Source organism: Vulpes lagopus, chromosome 12 (genome assembly GCF_018345385.1).
Source record: "Vulpes lagopus strain Blue_001 chromosome 12, ASM1834538v1, whole genome shotgun sequence".
In the NCBI taxonomy this organism is placed as follows: Eukaryota; Metazoa; Chordata; class Mammalia; order Carnivora; family Canidae; genus Vulpes; species Vulpes lagopus.
Window position 1 is genome coordinate 25,474,952 of NC_054835.1, and position 19,621 is coordinate 25,494,572.

The following is a 19,621-nucleotide window of genomic DNA, read 5'->3' on the forward strand; positions in this document are numbered from 1 at the left end:
GCTTTCTTTCAGTTCTATTTCACCTCATGTCTTTTGCACACATATGCTACTGCTGCCACATGAAGCACTAGTACCATGATTCTTTGCCTAGTTGATCTGTAACTCTTTCTAATGGTCTCAACTAATATGTTACCTCCTCACAGAGATCTTCCCTTGACTCCCCAGTCTAAATTATTTCCTATTATACTTTCTCATGACACATTGTATTTTTCCTCCATAGTAGTATCAAGACATGCATGCACACATTCACTCAACTTGTTAAACATGTCACTCCATTACACTCTACACTCTATGAGGTGACCACTGTTACCACTGTATCCCTAATACCCAGCACAAGGGCCTAGCATTGGATACACATTCAGTGCTTTCTGAATCCATAATCCAAATTGGCAGCGATCTATTTTGGATAGAACTCAACCTCAGAAGAAACAAAGTGCCCAAATTCATCTAAAACAGTTGACACTTAGGGGAAAAAAACCTCAACTCATAGGCAGTTACTTATTTTCTCCCAACCACACTGTAAGCACCCTAAAAAGAAACATTTATTAGGCATAATCTTATGTTCTGTTTCTAAAGTACTCTGTATATAACAGTGCTCATACAATAAATTCTGAGAACAAATTTGCATCCAAACTTAATATGCTAGTGATGAAGAACAGAAACTGCCAGTACCTAAATGGAAAAATCAAGAACAAAATCTAAATAATAGCTGCTTAAATTTATAGATAAAAATAGGCATTTCCTATTTTAACATTTGATCTTTTACCAAGGACCCTGACATATTCTGTCCATGAAACTCTTAGCTTACCGAAGCCGTTTTGTCTTTGTGATTTTTCACAACAAAGGAAAGAAAACTATAGCTAGGAATATTCTTACTATTGTCAAAATAATAAATGTCAGGGACATTTGTGTAAGATACTGTACTAGGTATTAGAGATACTATCACTACAGGAAGACAGAGTCAGTAATAATTGTCCTCTGATATTTTTTTTTAATTTTTATTTATTTATGATAGTCACAGAGAGAGAGAGAGGCAGAGACATAGGCAGAGGGAGAAGCAGGCTCCATGCACTGGGAGCCCAACGTGGGATTCGATCCCAGGACTCCAGGATCGCACCCTGAGCCAAAGGCAGGCGCTAAACCGCTGCGCCACCCAGGGATCCCCTTGTCCTCTGATATTAAAAAAGTTTTAGAATCTGCCAGAGCAAAAAAAAAAAAAATAATAATGCTCACAGATTATACAATAGAAAGAAGTAAGCAGTGTTTTAATCACACAAATAAAATATATTTTCTCTAAGAAAAATTTTAGCTGAGTTTTAATTTTTATTATTTTTATTTTTTATTTTTATTTTTAGTTTTAGTTTTAGCTGAGTTTTGAAGAAGAAAAGGAGTAAGGCTCTAGGCAATAGGGCAGATAGCATGACACATTATGAAAATCTTCCAGCTCCTTTCCAAACAAAGGGAAATGCTGAATAAAGTATCAGAAAGTAACTTTTGGATAAAGAGCTGAGTTTGAAACCAAGAGCAAAAACTTCACAGATTCAAAAATTAAGAAGGCACACACTCAAGAACATCTAGGAAGGAAGAAAAACAGAATAGGTTATACCTCTAAATGGTGGTTGTGGGCAGAATGCAAACACCAAATAGGAAGGAGTCCAGGAAGCATATCTTGTTAAGCAAAGGGACCTGGAGCGGAACTACCTACTTAAACCAGGAATAAAAAATTCAGAAAACATTCACAACCTTAAAAGTCTTCTATAAAAAAATGGAAAACTTCAACCTAAGACACATATGAATAATAAGCCCAAATTCATACTACCTAAATAATTTACAAACCCCAAACCCCGAACTTGTTTTTAAAAACTGGCCTGGGGGATTCCTGGGTGGCTCAGTGGTTTAGCACCTGCCTTCGGCCCAGGGCATGATCCTGGAGTCCCACGATCGAGTCCCACATCAGGCTCCCTGCATGGAGCCTGCTTCTCCCTCTACCTCTATGTGTGTGTGTGTGTGTGTGTGTGTGTGTGTGTGTTATGAATTTTAAAAAAAAGATCTTAAAAAATTAGAAATAAAAACTGGCTTGAAACCAGTTAAACCCATGAAATCCCCACAAAGACAAAGGCTGTAACACCTAGAAGGGATGATAAAAATGTTTAATATCGCAATCAGCCTGCAGGAAACTGTAGTGTCTATAGGACAAAGGATCCTGTTTCTTCAACATATAAATTCAAAGATAAAAAGACAGATGGAAAGGAAACTTACAGATCAAGAGAGACTTAAGAGGGATCAACCAACAGGCGTGGTGTACAACTTATCTGGATTCTTATCCAAACAAGCAAACTGTAAAAGTGCACACGTTTGACATATGAAACTGAAAATCAGAACAATGACTGGATATTTAATAACAATGAGTTGAATTACTATTTTTTTAGGTGTTACAATAGGATGGTAGCTACTAAAATATCTGCAGATACAATTATATTGTGGCTAGATCTGTTTCCAAATAGTATAGGAAAGGGAGATATGAGTAGATCAGATTTACCACCAAGACTGGCCAAAAAGTTTAACTCTTAAAGCTGGGCAACGGACACATGGAGGTCCATTATTCTATTTTTCCCCCAAGATTTTATTTATTTATTTGAGAGAGCATGAGCAGGGACAGGGGCAAAGGGATAGGAACAGGCAGGCTCACCACCAAGCAGGGCAACCGACATGGGGCTCCATCCCAGAACCCTGGGATCATGACCTGATCTGAAGGCAGATACTTTTTTTTTTTTTTCTTTTGAAGGCAGATACTTAACTGACTAAGCCACCCAGGCACTCCTCGTTCCTTGTATTTAATTTTGTCAATAAAACATTTTTTTAAAAGTATGTATTCTTTTTTTTTAATAATTTTTATTTATTTATGATAGTCACAGAGAGAGAGAGAGAGAGAGAGAGAGAGGCAGAGATACAGGCAGAGGGCTCTATGCACCGGGAGCCCGACGTGGGATTCGATTCCAGGTCTCCAGGATCGTGCCCTGGGCCAAAGGCAGGTGCCAAACTGCTGCGCCACCCAGGGATCCCAAAAGTATGTATTCTTAAAAAAAAAAAAGTATGCATTCTTTACCTCTAAAATAAGTAAAATTAGCAATACTTTGTTTTATTAAATACACATATACTAGCTTCACTTATACACTTATTCTTGTTCTCTATTCTCAAATTTCATCTGAAATGTAGACCTGAAAAAAATCCACACTGGAATATAACAAGATTCATTTCTTTTGGTCCCTTTTTAAAAAAAGATTTTATTTAAATTCAGGTTAGTTAGCATATAGTATATTATTGGTTTCAGGGGTAGAACTTAGTGATTCATTAGTCCCACGTAACACCCAGTGCTCATACCTAACATACCCTCCTTAATTGCCATCACCTAGTTACCCATCATTCCACTCCCCTTCTCCAACAGCAACACTTAAGTTTGTTTTCTATAGTTAAGGGTCTTTTATGGTTGGATGATTGGCCTCCCTGTTTTTTTTTTTTTTTAATCTTATCTTAGTTTTGCTCTCCTTCCTCTATGTTCCTCTGTTTTCTTTCTTAAATCCTACATATAAGTGAATCCATATGTTTGTCTTTCTCTGACTGACTTATTTCACTTAGCATAATATACTCTAGTTCTCCTTTGGTCCTATGTTGTATATTATATGTAAAGTTCTGAAAATGGGGATCCCTGGGTGGTTCCGCGGTTTCGTGCCTGCCTTTGGCCGAGGGTGCGATCCTGGAGTCCCAGGATCGAGTCCCGCATCAGGCTCCCGGCATGGAGCCTGCTTCTCCCTCTGCCCGTGTCTCTGCCTCCCTCTCTCTCTCTGTGTCTATCATAAATGAATAAAAATAAATCTTTAAAAAAAAAGTTCTGTAACTGATTACATTGCAATCTCAGATTATAAATTCCTGGATTAAAGCAAGTACCATAGAAGTATTTTAACATAACATAACATACATGCAATTAAAAGGTAAATGTTTTCTTCTGAAGGTAGGCCAACACTTAAATGTCTTGCTTCTTATTAACAATCTTAATTTCTTAGTTGCTCTACACTCATTGATTCTATTTTTTTTTTTTAAGGATTTTATTTATTTATTCATAGAGACACACAGAGAGAGAGAGGCAGAGATACAGGCAGAGGGAGAAGCAGGCTCCACGCAGAGAGCCTGACGTGGGACTCGATCCAGGGTCTCCAGGATCATGCCCTGGGCTGCAGGCGGCGCTAAACCGCTGCGCCACCAGGGCTGCCCCACTCATTGATTCTAAAACAAAATGCAATTGACCAACATGATTATTCATAGTTTGCAGGCAAATGATTTGCTTATTGCTAAGTAGGCCAAAAGGTTAAGTGAACATGTTCATATAATTATTATTATTTTTTTAATTTTATTTATTTATGATAGGCACACAGTGAGAGAGAGAGAAGCAGGCTCCATGCACCGGGAGCCCGACGTGGGATTCGATCCCGGGTCTCCAGGATCACGCCCCGGGCCAAAGGCAGGTGCCAAACCGCTGCGCCACCCAGGGATCCCATGTTCATATAATTAAAAAGCACAAGGAGCAGTTAACATTCAAATAAGAGGGCAAAACTTTACTGAAGTTTAAAAATGCTATCCACATATGAAGAAGCTCTTTTTTTTTTAAGATTTTATTTATTTATTCATGAGAGAGAGAGAGACAGACAGACAGAGAGACAAAGACATAGGCAGAGGGAGAAGCAGGCTCCATGCAGTGAGCCTGACGTGGGACTCGATCCCAAGTCTCCAGGATTATGCCCTGGGCTGAAGGTGGTGCTAAACCGCTGAGCCACCGGGGCTGCCCATGAAGATGCTCTTAGAGTCACATCCATTAAACAAGAAATTAAGAGTTTATTCCCCAATCATTATGAGGATGAACTCAAGTCTAGTACCCAGACTCTCTAACTCCATCCCTCATTTGATGGGTCAATTTGCATGATTATGTTAATGGTAGAAGAGGCTACCATGATACAAATAGAAGATCAAAAAAAATCTAGTTAGCAGCAGTATCTAACAACGATAACAATAACCACCAGCCATATATGACTCAATTTGCGTCTGTGATCTCTATATCTGGGTAAGAAGTTCCTCAGCTTCTCTTAAAGTTTCATTACTCATCTGTGGTGAAAATTAGGTGTACCCATTAGACAGTAGAAAAACAGCAGTATAGTTCTAAGAAATACATCCTGTCTCTATAAGAAAACTCATTCTGTATCCTAGATAACCAACTTGAAACAATTTGTTTCCTCTGATTTCAGAATTACAATTTTTTAAATTAGAAAATTTGGAAAAAAAAAAAAAGAAAATTTGGAAAAGAATTTATAAGAATGAAAAAAATTCCACACAATTTTACCATCTAGAAAAAAATCACTGTCAATATAATGGCACATTTCATTTTAGTTGTAGGAGTTTTGAGTATGTTACATAAACTTCAATACTCTATTATGTAAGTTAAAAACTTTTACTTCAATTTCACATTTTAAAAAAATATTTTACTTATTTATTCATGAGAGACACAGCGAAAGAGAGGCAGAGAGATAGGGAGAGGGAGAAGCTGGCTCCATGCATGAAGTCCAATGTGGGACTCGATCCTGGGACTCCAGGATCATGCCCTGGGCCAAAGGCAGACAGATGCTCAACCGCTGAGCCATCCAGGCGTCCCTCCATTTCACATTTTTAAGTTCTTAAAATTTTTTTTTTAATTTATTTATTATAGTCACAGAGAGAGAGAGAGAGAGGCAGAGACATAGGCAGAGGGAGAGAAGCAGGCTCCATGCACCGGGAGCCTGACGTGGGATTCGATCCCGGGTCTCCAGGATCGCGCCCTGGGCCAAAGGCAGGCGCCAAACCGCTGCGCCACCCAGGGATCCCACACATTTTTAAGTTCTTGAACTTGGTTCCAAAATATGTTCTGGGGGTTTTATGTTTACAATGAATATACACCTCTACAGAGAAATCCTATCTTTAAAATCCTGAATCTTTCAAACTAGAAACAAAATAGGTCTCTTCTATATTTACTACATTTGACATGAAAACTTCTGGATTTCAGTATACTTCCTCTTGGATTTACTCCACAGCATTTTTTCTGTTGTTATTTTGAGTATACTCTTTCCTACACTGCATATAAAAAATATAGAATTTTTCTTTAAAGATTTTATTTATTTATGAGAGAGACACAGAAAGAGAGAGAGAAAGGCAGAGACAGAGGCAGAGGGAGAAGCAGGCTCCATGCAGGGAGCCTGACATGGGACTCGATCCTGGGTTTCCAGGATCACACCCTGGGCTGAAGGTGGCGCTAAACTGCTGAGCCACCCGAACGGCCCAAATTATAGAATTTTTAATCACAAATGTGTAATCATCCCTCTTACTGAATTTTTTTTCTTTAAAGGCTGGAGCCCAGCGTAGGTCCATCTCACAATCCTGAAATCTTGATCTGAGCCAAAAATCAAGAGTTAGACACTCACCTGAGCCACACAGGTGCCCCTGAAGTCTCTTATGGCTCTAGTTTTTCAGTTGATTTTGCTGGCTATTTTTTCTTTTTTTAAAATTTTTTTATTCTAATTGCACTAATCAGCACTTCAGGAATGTTGAATATTCATCATACAGCTCCAGATATAAGCGTAAACGTCTTTACTTAAAAAAAAAAATCTAAAAAAAAAAATTCTAATGACAACTATATTTCAGTTAAGAAAAGAAAAAAACAAAAACAAAAAACAAAAAATAAATAAATAAATAAATAAATAAATAAATAAATAAATAAATAAATAAAAGAAAAAAAAAACAGTCTGGGGGCACTTGGCTGGCTCACTTGGTAGAGCATTCAACTCTTGATCTCAAGGTAGCAAGTTTAAGCCCCACACTGGGTGGGTATAGAGATTACTTAAAAATAAAACTTTAGGGATCCCTGGGTGGTGCAGTGGTTTGGCGCCTGCCTTTGGCCCAGGGCGTGATCCTGGAGACCCGGGATCGAATCCCACGTCGCGCTCCCGGTGCATGGAGCCTGCTTCTCCCTCTGCCTGTGTCTCTGCCTCTCTCTCTGTGTGTGACTATCATAAATAAATTTTTAAAAAAATAAAATAAAACTTTAAAACAAAAGAAAAAAATCAGTCTGGCTTCAGTGGCAAAAGAAACAACAAAATAATGATACTGACAATAGAAAATATCTTATTGTAGTCCTGATTTTAATTAGAATGCTTGAAATGTTTCACCACTAAGTATTCTTGTTTACATATATTACCTTTTGCTTAGGTATATGCTTATAATGTCAATCTACATTTCTTATTAAAAGTTTAAAGGAAGAGATGTTAGGTTTTCATATTATGATAATTTTCCTGTCCTATTAATATGGTGAATTAAGATATGCTGATTTGCATCTGTTATTTTATATAGAATTTCTGCCTCACAATTCACAAGTGAGGTTTTCTAGAAATTTTCTTTTTTGTTCCTATTTTAGGTTTAGGTATCAGTGTTATATTGACCTTTTTTAAAAATTTTATTTATTTATTTATTCACGAGAGACACAGAAAGAGAGGCAGATCTTGGAAGTTAGAATCTTCCTCACAGTTACCTGTTCCACTCTGGATCTTGGGGCAGAGGAAGAGGAAATAAAGTGTGATGCTGACAAGAAAAAAAAAAAAGAAAGAAAGAAAGAAAGAGAGGCAGAGACATAGGCAGAGGGAGAAGCAGGCTCCATGCAGGGAGCCCAATGTGGGACTCGATCCCAGGAGTCTGGGATCACACCCTGAGCCAAAGGCAGACACCCAACTGCTGAACCACCCAGGCGTCCGGACCTCTTTTTTTTTTTTTTTTTTTTTCCAACTGGAAAGAATTATGTTGGTTTGGAAGAAATGAAGTATCAGTAGCATCAACTCTTCTCTGAATATACTCAAGGGAAGTGCCCGAAGTTGGTAGGAGTTCTTGTTTGCTGAGGGAGAAGGCAGATGAACTAAGGAAGATGTATAATTTCTCAATTTCTTTCATGGTTTTTAGTCTATTAACTTCTCATTTGGTTGTCTGTTATTTTTCTAGAAACATAATTTCAGTAACACTTTCAGACAGATTAGCACAGAATTACATAGCTCTTCTAAAGAAGCCATCTAAAAAGCTACTTTCCAGGGAGCCTGGGTGGCTCCATCAGTTGAGAAGCCTACTCTTGACTTTGGCTCAGGTTCTGACCTCAGGGTTGTGAGGTTGAGCCCTGCACTGAACCCCCCGCCCCCGTGTTCCATGGGGAGTCTGCTTGAGATATTCTCTTTCCCTCTGCCCCTTTCCCTGCTGTGTGCTCGAGCTATCTCTAAAATAAATTTTTAAAAAATTTTTTATTTTATTTTTATTTTTAAGATTTTATTTATTTATCCATGAGAGACACAGAGAGAGGCAGAAACACAGGCAGAGGGAGAAGCAGGCTCCCTACAGGGAGCCAGACATGGGACTCGATCCCAGGTCTCCAGGATCACACCCTGGGCTGAAGGCAGGCACTAAACAGCTGAGCCACCCGGGCTGCCCTTAAAAATTTTTTAAAAAGCTATTTTCCCTCTTTTCATTGTATCTGGTTTCCTTTTTTATTCTTAATTATGGGAATGAGATCTTTCATGTTTCTTGATTCATCTAGCTACTGAATCAACTATTTAATTAGTTGAATATTTTTTAAATTAAATTACATGGACTTCTCATTCACACTGACAAATTTTTGAGAATATCAATTTTTGGTTTTTTTTTTTAAGATTTTATTTATTCATGAGACTCAAGAGAGCGAAAACAGAGGACACAGGCAGAGGTAAAAGCAAGCCCCAGCAGGGAGCCCGATGGTGGAACTTGATACGGGGACCCTGCTCAACTGCTGAGCCACCCAGGCATCCTAGAGATTATCAGTTTTTAGACTATTCTCCTCTTAGCACAATTTTGTGTCCAGGTATCTTATCTTAAAAATTCAATTTTACTTCTCTCATGTATCAAAATAATACATGATTATAAAAATCCAAGTATTAAAACAGAAAGGATATATGCACAAAGTATAAAGCAACTGCAATCCAATTCTTTGAATAATTACCACTAAAATTTTGTGTTCCTCTAGATTTTTTTTAAAGGTTTTATTTATTTATTCACAAGAAACAGAGAGAGGCAGAGACATAGGCTGAGGGAGAAGCAGGCTCCCTATGGGGAGCCTGATTCAGGACTCGATTCCAGGACCCTAGGATCACGACCTGAACAAAGCTGCGCAGACTCTCAACCACTGAGCCATCCATGTGTCCCTAGATTTTTTTTTTTCAATGAACATAGAAACATACACATATAAAGGTGCTGGGTGGCTCAGTTGGTGGAGTGTCTGACTCTTGATCTCTGGTCTGGATCTCAGGGTCATGAGTTCAAGCTCTGCATTGGGCATAGAGTCTACTTAAAAAAAAAAAAAAAAAAGAAAAGAAAAAGAAACTCATATATTCCCCTACTTAAAACACAAAGAGGATGTGTTATTCATTCTACTTTGTGATAAGCTTCTTGTTCTCCCAACTTGATGTGCTCTGGCATCTCTACCCCAGTACATAAAGCATCCTCATTCTTTATCACTGCATTATGATATTCCACTCTTGTTTGATTAGCATATAGTTTGTACCCAATTTTTGCCATCATAAACAATATGGTAGTGAACATCCCTGAACAGAACTTTCTCTACATTCAACAAGCATTCCTATAGGGAAAAAAAAAATCTCTAAGTGGTATTGTGGTTAAAGGGTATGAGTGATTTCAATCTTTAAACCTTGACAATAAGTGAAGATGGATGTTATTTTTTTAAAACCTTTTTATTGAGGTATAACATAAAGCATACAACTCATTTTTTTTTTAAGATTTTATTTATTTATTTATTCATGAGAGACAGAGAAAGAGAGGCAGAGACACAGGCAGAGGGAGAAACAGGCTCCATGCAGGGAGCCCAACATGGGACTTGATCCCAGATCCCCAGGATCACGGCCTGGGCCGAAGGCAGCACTAAACCGCTGAGCCACCCAGGCTACCCCACAACTCATATTTAAAACGTCAACAATTTTCACAAAGGGAACACACATAGCCAACATCCAGATTGGAAACAGAATATTAGAATATCAGACACCTCCCTTTGTGTCCCTGTGTAATCACTATCCTCCAAGGGTAACTTCTCCTGACTTCCAACATTTTTTTAAATTTTGCTTGCTTTTGTACATTAAAAAAAAAAAGATTTACTTGAGAGAGTGTGCACATGCATGGGGGGGGACGGGCAGAACGTAGAGGGAGATGGAGAGAATCAACCTCAAGCAGACTCCCCACTGAGGATAGAGCCTGATGCAGGCTTGATCCCAAGATGATGACCTGAGCCAAAATCAGGAGTCAGACACTTAACTGACTCAGCCACCCAGATGTCCCATGTTTTTGTACATTATATAAATGGAATCATGCACAATACACTCACAGTTCCAAACTGGATATAGGGTGCGTGAAGCACTGCAAAGTACTTTATTTATTTTAAAAAGATTGTATTTACTTATCATGAGAGAGACAGAAAGAGGCAGAGACAGAGGCAAAGGGAGAAGCAGGCGCCTTACAGGGAGCCTGATGTGGGACTCGATCCTGGGATCACAACCTGAGCCAAAAGCATACACTCAATCACCGAGCCATTCAAGTGCCCTGCAAGGTACTTTAAATTTGAGAGAAATAGGGGAGGGGGGAAAATAAATACATAAATTTGAGAGAAATGATATTCAACTGTATTACACCATACCAACTACTAGATCGCTATATTCTTTTCAGTGATCTTTGTTAATAAGTTGCACTTTCAATGGTTGCTATAATAATAAGTAATGTATAAAAGTGAACAATGAACAGGAGCACCTGGGTGGCTCAGTAGGTTAAGTGTCTGACTTCAGCGCTCAGGTCATGATCTCAGGGTCCTGGGATGGAGCCCCATGTCAGGCTCCACACTCAGTGGAGACTCTGCTTGTCCCTCTGGCCGCCTCCCCCCCCCATACTTGCTCTCTCAAATAAATAAAATCTGTAAAAAAAAAAAAAAAAAAAATTCAACGTGGAACAGAAAATGAGGGTGGTGGGTATCCAATTTGATTCCAAGATTTGAGAAGTTGTATAGTGCTGAACATACACATCTCATTAATAAATAATTGTGTTTAATAGTAAAGTAAAAATACTATTTTTCTTTTAATTTCTGTGCATTTTTTTTAATTTTTATTTATGATAGTCACACAGAGAGAGAGAGAGAGAGAGGCAGAGACACAGGCAGAGGGAGAAGCAGGCTCCATGCACCGGGAGCCCGACGTGGGATTCGATCCCGGGTCTCCAGGATCGCGCCCTGGGCCAAAGGCAGGCGCCAAACCGCTGCGCCACCCAGGGATCCCTCTGTGCATTTTTCTTAATGTCTCTTGTTACAACAAAAATATTATTAGATTGTTTGTATCTACTACTTAATAAATAGATATTTCTTTTGGCCTAACAGTGCCATGAACCAACTGCTGTGAAGGAGAAAGTATGAGAGCCTCTGGTGTCTATCTCTGTCACTGGCTTTTTATACTCAATATCCACCTGTGAGATTCATTCATATTGTGTCAAACAGTTGCAGTTCACTCGTTTTCTTTTTTTCTTTCTTAAGCAAGCTCTACACCCAACATGAGGCTTGAACTCACTACCCTGAGATCAAGAGTCATATGCTCTACCAACTGAGCAGCCAGGTGCATCCATTCATTTTCATTGCATAATATTCCACTACATTTATTTATTTATTCCACAATCTATTTATTAATTCTATTGATAGGTATTTAGATAGAAACTTTCTGGTTTTTATGAATAGTGTTGCTATGAACATTCTTTGTGTGTGAATTTAAAAAAAAATTTTTTTAAAGATTTATTTATTTATTCATGAGAGACACAGATTGAGAAGAGAAGCAGAGACATAGGCAGAGGGAAAAGCAGGCTCCCTGCAGGGAGCCCGATGCAGGACTCAATCCCGGATCTGGGGATCACGACCTGAGCCAAAGGCAGGCGCCCAACCACTGAGCCACCCAGGCATCCCAATTTTTAAAATTTTAATTCCAGTTTAGTTTACAAATATTAGTTTCAGGTGTACAATACAGTGATTCAACATTTCTATACATTACTCAGTGCTCATCACAAGGTGTACTCTTGATTTCCTTCACCTATTTTAACCACCCCCTAACACCTATCTCCCCTCTGGTAATCATCAATTTTTTTTTTTTAATGATTTATTTATTTGAGAGAGTATGCATGGTTGGCAGGGGACAGAGGGTGAGAAACTTCAGATTTCCCCCTAAGTGCAGAGCCCAATGTGGGGCTTGATCTCACAACCCGGAGATTATGATCTGAGTTGAAATCAAGAGCTGGGACATTTAACCCAACTGAGCCACCCAGGTGCTCCCAGTCTTTTCTATATTTAAAAGTCTCTTCTTTTTTCATTTTGAACTTTCTTAGAAGATTTATTTGAGAGAGAAAAAGGGAGGCGGGGGGATGGACAAGTAGACTTCATGCTGAGCACAGAGCCCAACACAGGGCTTGATCCCAGGTCCCTGATATCATGACCTGAGCCAAAATCAAGTTGGAAGCTTACCCGACTGAGCCACCCAGGTGCCCCCATTTTGAATGTTCTTAAGTTTACATTTCTTGAAGTGGGATTACTGTGTTACAGGGTATATGTTCAGTCTTAGTAGAAAATGCTAGTTTTCCAAAATAGTATATCAATTTAGACTCCCATTAACAATGTATGAGTTCTGATTGCTCCATGACCTTACTAACATTTTTGTTTTCACTTAATCGTTCTGAGAAATGAACAGTAAGACAGCAACTTCCCTGAAGACAAAATAAGGTTGAATCCCTTTCCAAATGTTTGGTTCTTTGAATATCCTCTTTTTAGATGCCTAGTCAAGTTCTTTCACTATTAAAAAAAAAAGGTCATTTTTCATTTCTTTAATATTAGTTCTTTAGATGCAGGATGAACCCCTGATTACACGTATGTCCTACAAGTATCTTTTCCCACTTCTCCCACTCCGTGCTTGGCTTTTCACACTTTTAGTGGTATCTTTTTTTTTTTTAATGGTATCTTTTCATGAACAGATGTTCTTGATCTTAACATAGTCTGATTTATCAAGTTATCTTCATATTTAGACCATTTTGTATAGTATTAAATAAATCTTTGCTGACATAGTGAAAATTGTTTTCCTAAAAAACCGTTTTTCGCATTTAGGTCAGCAAACCATCCAAAAATAATTACCGTGTACAGTGTAAGGTAAGGTTGTATACTTTCCCCCCCTATATGAATACCTAATTGACCAATACCATTAATCTGACTTTCCTTTCCCTATTGTACCACTGTGTCACTTTTATCATAAGTCAGGTGATAGTATATGTATCAGTCTGTTTCTGGAATGTTTTGTTCCACTGGTCTATCTGTCCATTCATGTGCCAATACCATATTATCTTAATTGCTATGGCTTGATATTTGGTAGTGTGAGTTCTCCAGATTTTCTTTCTTCTTCCTCATGATTGTCTTGACTTGATTCTGGTTTCAGTTGAGCATCTTTTGATGTTTATCAGCCATTCATATCTCCCTCTTCTACGAGCTGTCTGTTCAGGCCTTCTGGAAATGAGCTGATTATCCTTTACATACTGGTTAGTATTAGATCTTTCAGTATTAGAAAATACACCTGTTATCTGTCAAATATTGTCATTTCCATAGTCTTTAAAGAAATGCCTACAATTTTTTCCCTATTTTTTTTTTTTATGTATTTACAAGTATCATTTTTTTTTCCTTCTTTCCTTCTAGGCTCTGGTCTTATACTTAGAAAAGCCTTACCCATGCCAAGATGGCATTAGAACCTTGGCTACTGTAACAGAGGACTTCATCTTTTACATTACTTGTTTGACATTTTTTAAATTTGCAAAGTACCTTAATAATTTTTTAAAAAAGATTTTAGTCGGGCAGCTCCCGTGGCGCAGCAGTTTAGCGCCACCTGCAGCCTGGGGTGTGATCCTGAAGACCTGGGATGAAGTCCCAGGTCAGGCTCCCTGCATGGAGCCTGTTTCTCCCTCTGCCTGTCTGTCTGTCTGTCTGTCTCTCTCTATGAATAAATAAAATCTTTAAAAAATAATAAAATAAAATAAAAAATAAAAGTATTTTATTCATCTATTTTAGTGAGAGTGAACACGAGCAGAGAGAGGGGCAGACTCCCCCTCTCTGAGCCAGGAATCTGATGCAGGACTGATCCCAGGAGTCCAGGATCATTACCTTAGCCAAGGTAGATGCTTAACTGAGTCAGCCAGGTGCCCTTAATAATCTTATTTATGTTTTAAATAATCTCTTTAATGAAGAAATTTCAGTCATTTCCCACTACAACATACTGACCCAATAATTGACACTTTTTTTTTTTTTTTAAGATTTTATTTATGTGAAAGAGACGGGTGCGCAGAGGGAGGAGCAGAGGGAGACAGGCAGCTATGCACTGCACCTGGAACTCCACAGAGCTCCATCTCACAACCCTGAGATCATGACCTGAACCAAAATCAAGAATCAGATGCTTAACTAATTAAGCCACCCAGGCACTCCTATTCTGATACTTTTATTATTTCATTTGCCATATTTAAATCTCTGTTTTTAAAGATTTATTCATTTATTTTAGAGAGAGAGGGAGAGAGTGCGCACGCACGCAAATGGGGAGAGAAGCAGAGGAAAGGGAGAGAATCTTAACCAGACTCTGTGCTGAGCACAGAGCCCAGTGCAGGGCTCGATCCCACAATCCTAAGATCATGGCCTGAGCCAAAAATAAAAGTTGATCGCTTAACAGACTATGCCACCCAGTCACCCCTTCCATATTTAAATCTTTAATTCACCTGGAAGTCATTTTAATATATGATAAGATGTAAAGGTCTAACTTTTCCCCCAAAGAGCCAGTTGCCCAAGGTATTTTTAGATATTTCCCCCATTTAAAATATAGCATTGGTCTCATAACTTTCTCATTTTTTTCAAAGATTTTATTTAGTCATTTGAAAGAAAGAGAGAGAGCAGGTACACAAGCAGGGGGAATAGCAGGCAGAGGGAAAAGCAGCTCCTCGCTGAGCAGGGAACCCAATGTGAGGTTCAATTGAAGAACCCTGTGATCATGACCTGAGCTGAAGGCAGACACTTAACCAACTAAGCCACTCAGGTGCCCCTCATAACTTTATCATTTAACAAATTCTTAAATGTTTTGATTTCTATCTAGACTGTTTACCATGTTCTGTAATTTATCTCTTTTTTTAAGATTTTATTTATTTATTCATGAGAGACATCGAGACAGAGGCAGAGACATGCAGAGAGTGAAGCAGGCTCCCTGTGGGGAGCCTGATGGGGACGGAACTTGATCCCAGGACTCCAGGATCACAACATGAGCCAAAGGCAGCCGCTCAACCACTAAGCCACCCAGGTGCTCCTCTCTCTACTGTTCTTATGCCAATGCTATACTGTTTTAAAATATGTAACTTTCTAACATACTTGACTATTTTATAATGCACATATCTCCTAAGTATTGTGCATCTTCAAAATGTCTTTGACTCTTTTCATATAATCAGTTCCTCCAGATGAACTTCATATTTAATCACTTTCTATACCAATAATGTTGAGCGCTTGATTCGTATATCAAATAAATACACAGCTTAAACTGAGATGATCTGACATTATTTATAACATATTACCTTACCATCCAGAGATACACGGTATGGTGGGCTATTTATGGTCCATTATGCCCCTCCCCCACAGTTTTAGTTCTCAATTTATTAATCCCAAGAGCTCTTTATATGAAAAGATTGTTAAATCTTTTGCTGTCAAATGTTGCAAATTTTTTTTCAATTTACCAGCCAATTAAAAGATTATCAGAATATCAGTTGACACACTATATAGCTATACAACAGAAATACATGTAGAAAAAGAAAAAATTCTAAAGTCAGACATTAATGCATTTGTATGGTTTTCAGCCTAAGACTTACAATAAAAGTCAAAATCATTAAGGTTAAGACTGAAAAATAATAAACAGAACACATTACTGAAACACTTCACCTGACCAAAATTTAACTCTATGGTCAATTTTGTAACCAGACTAGGACACAAAATAGATTGCTCAGCAGTTTAAAAGATCATAAACTTCAGTCTTTAAAATACCCAGCCCTGGGCAGCCCCGGTGGCTCAGCGGTTTAGTGCCGCCTTCAGTCCAGGATGTGAATTTGGAGACCTGGGATCGAGGCCCACGTCGGGCTCCTTGCATGGAGCCTGCTTCTCCCTCTGCCTCTCTCTCTCTATCTCTCATGAATAAATTAAAAAAAATATTTTTTTAAAAATAAAATAAAACACCCAGCCCTTCACTCTATTTGCTTTCACTTGGTGTACAATTTTACAATTCCTTCTATTTAACTTTCCATTTCTATACCTAAATGAGCGCTCTTGGTTAAAAGCTATTCAAATTCAAAGATATTATTTTGTAACATACAAATTTTTATTGAACCACCTGTCATTTTTTTAAAGATTTTATTTGAGAGAAAGAGAGAATGTATGCGTGCACAACCAGGTGTAGGGGCAGAGGGAGAGGGACAGACTCCCCTGCTTAGCATGGAGCCAAATGCATGGCTCAGTCCCAGGACCCTGGGACTATGATCAGAGCCGAAGGCAGATGCCCCCTCACCTGTCATTTTTTTTTTTAATTTTTTTTTTATTTATTTATGATAGTCACACAGAAAGAGAGAGAGAAGCAGAGACACAGGCAGAGGGAGAAGCAGGCTCCATGCACCGGGAGCCCGACGTGGGATTCGATCCCGGGTCTCCAGGACCGCGCCCTGGGCCAAAGGCAGGCGCCAAACCGCTGCGCCACCCAGGGATCCCCTCACCTGTCATTTAAAAAAATTTTTTTAATTTCATTTTTTCCACCTGTCATTAAAAAAAAAAATTTGAGAAAGAGAGGGAGAGGGCACGCACGTGCACGGTGGGGACTAGGGGGAGATGGAAAGTGAATCCCAACTCTACTCCCTGCTGACCAGAGCCCAATGCAATGCCAGGCTGGTTCTCACCATACTGAGATCCTGACCTGAGTCAAAATCAAGAGTAGGATGCTTAACTCATTGAGCCACTCAGGTGCTCCCCACCTGTCATTTTTTAGAACACATTTTTAGTGAACTTCCCTTCCCATATACATCAACAGCCATTTCCAACTTTAGTCTTCCTACATAGAAGCCACCACTCCTATCCCTTATTTTCAGCAAATGATCTTACCATTCATGACAACTATTCTTTGCAAACTTAACTATGCTGATACTTTATGTACCTAACTCTTTCCATCTGATCTTAGAGAAATAAGTATTCTTTCCCCAAGATCAGTTTAAGACCAATACCTTAATTTATGCACAATGAAGGAAGAAGCAACACTCATTTATTAATTCTCCTGCTTAGGGACTCTACTCCATAATTCATTTCCCATCTCACTTGTACAATTAAACTGTCATTCCATTTTGGTTTCTGCCATTCAGCCAATAAATAGACCCTAGTGTCTCCATTCTTTAAAAAAAATTCCTTTTACGTTTTATTTTACCCTTTCTACATATCAACACCTCTCTCCCTTCCCTTCCTCAGAGAGCAGTCAGAATGCCTACTTCACCTCCCATTCATTCCATAACCCCATCTCCTAAAGCTGTGCCTTTACCTGAAGCTATTCACAAAAAATTAACACACTGACACTGGACTACAACAATCAAGAGGAATGGGGTATTTTTTGGTTCCACAAATATTACAACTTTATCTGTGACAGTGCCTATTGGTGGAAGTTGGGACTGCTGAAGGAATCTGATTATAAATTTCTCCTTGGTTCTAAGTTAGATAAAATTAAACTGTAAACAGCCTCTTAAAATGTTCACAAATTGGAGCAGGGGATGAGTACTTCATACTCATATGCATTAAAATGCTTAAAAAGTACCATATTTATGTAGTGATACCGTGTTTTAGAGCAAAAGTTCCTTCTATTTCCAACAAAGATTAGTAAGTCAAGTAATTAGTTCTATAAATGTCTTTCATCAATTATCTCAAAATGCAAAATCTTCACAATCAAGAAAGCAAGGAACACAGGAACTCAATACTAAGTATTAGCCCTTGTCTAAGTTACTTAGTTTCTCACCTTTAACACAGGGTTATGCCTTACTCTATAGTTTGTGAGGATTAAACAAGACAACACATGTAAAAGCACTTAGCATAGTTCCAGGCACATTTTAAATGCCTTCTTTCACTTTAACACAATGCCACACTCTCATCAGACATACAACTATTTAGAAGTGTACCAAAAAGAAGCAATATTAAAACTTTGTAACTACATGAAACAGAAAACGTGGCAAAAGCACCATCTGTTCATACTAGTAATAATCTTCAAATGAAAAGCTTCAATTAGAAGCAAAAGTTACTAGAAGATGGTCAAGAATATTTTGAGAGAATTCAAGCAGTGATCGTACTTTGCTTGAATTTCCAATTGTTTCTTCTTAGAGTGTAAAAGATTACATAAGATTTAATAAAATGGACAGAGTAAGCATACACACAAAGCTGTAGTTTCCCAGGCTGAGAAAGCCAAATTTAAACACACCCTACCTTAGGAGGAATGAATATTAAATACACAAAATTTCCTTAGATATATACAAAAGTAAATCAATGTATCAAAGACATTGAGATGAAGGGAGATTTTCTCTACACCAGGGCCAAATAATAAAATGAATTACCAAAACAAATCTTCTCCAAATATTTATGGAGTAAAAAAATCATTTGAATTATTAGAACTGGTGTAATGAGGCTGGATTTAGTAGAATGCAGCAAGTCAGCTGCTTTCTGAAAAAATATTCTGGGGTGGAGAAAGTGGGCGAGCTTCCCAATAAAACAACTGCCATAAAACAACCATACATATATAAGAACATACACATCTGTTAAATATCAGTTTACACTGTGTTCTAGCCAAATTACTAATCAAGAGGAAGCATTTAAAATCTAAAAAATAAATCCCACTCCACTTCTGGTCACATTTTGCACGGGTAGCTACTGGAGAGAGTACGAGTTATCCACGCCGATTCAAGGCAATGAGGACCGAATAATAAGTCCACTGTGCACATTCAAACGCGGGAGGGGGGAGGAAAGGGAGGCTCCGAGTCCATAAAGTTCTCCTCCCTCCCTAAACACTGCAAAAATTGTCCACGTCTTAAGACACTTACCCTTGAAACTCCTTGGAGAGTGACTTGGGAGACTTTTTGTTCAGATTTCTGAGGGGGAGCTATTTAGGAATGCTGCAAGATTGCAACTTTCAAATACACGAACATAAATTCTTAAGTATTTTTTTCTTTCAGGAAAGATTTTTTTCCCCTTTCCTTTCCAATAGTGTATATTATTATTGTTATATGTTAATATACTCACATATTAACAAAATTCCCAATCATAAACAAAAACCAAAGCTTTAAAGAATATACGAAAAAAAAAACCATACAACTATTTATTCCAAGTAAATCCTCAACTCCCTCTCGATTAGGATGAAAAAGGAGAAACGAAGTACAC

General features: G+C 38.3%; 1 protein-coding gene across 1 annotated transcript in view; it reads right to left on the reverse strand.

Annotated features, from left to right (window-relative positions):
- Positions 1-19,621, reverse strand: part of APPBP2 (amyloid beta precursor protein binding protein 2) — a 71,281-nt gene that overhangs the window by 50,748 nt on the left and 912 nt on the right. The gene's annotated exons all lie outside the window — the stretch shown is intronic.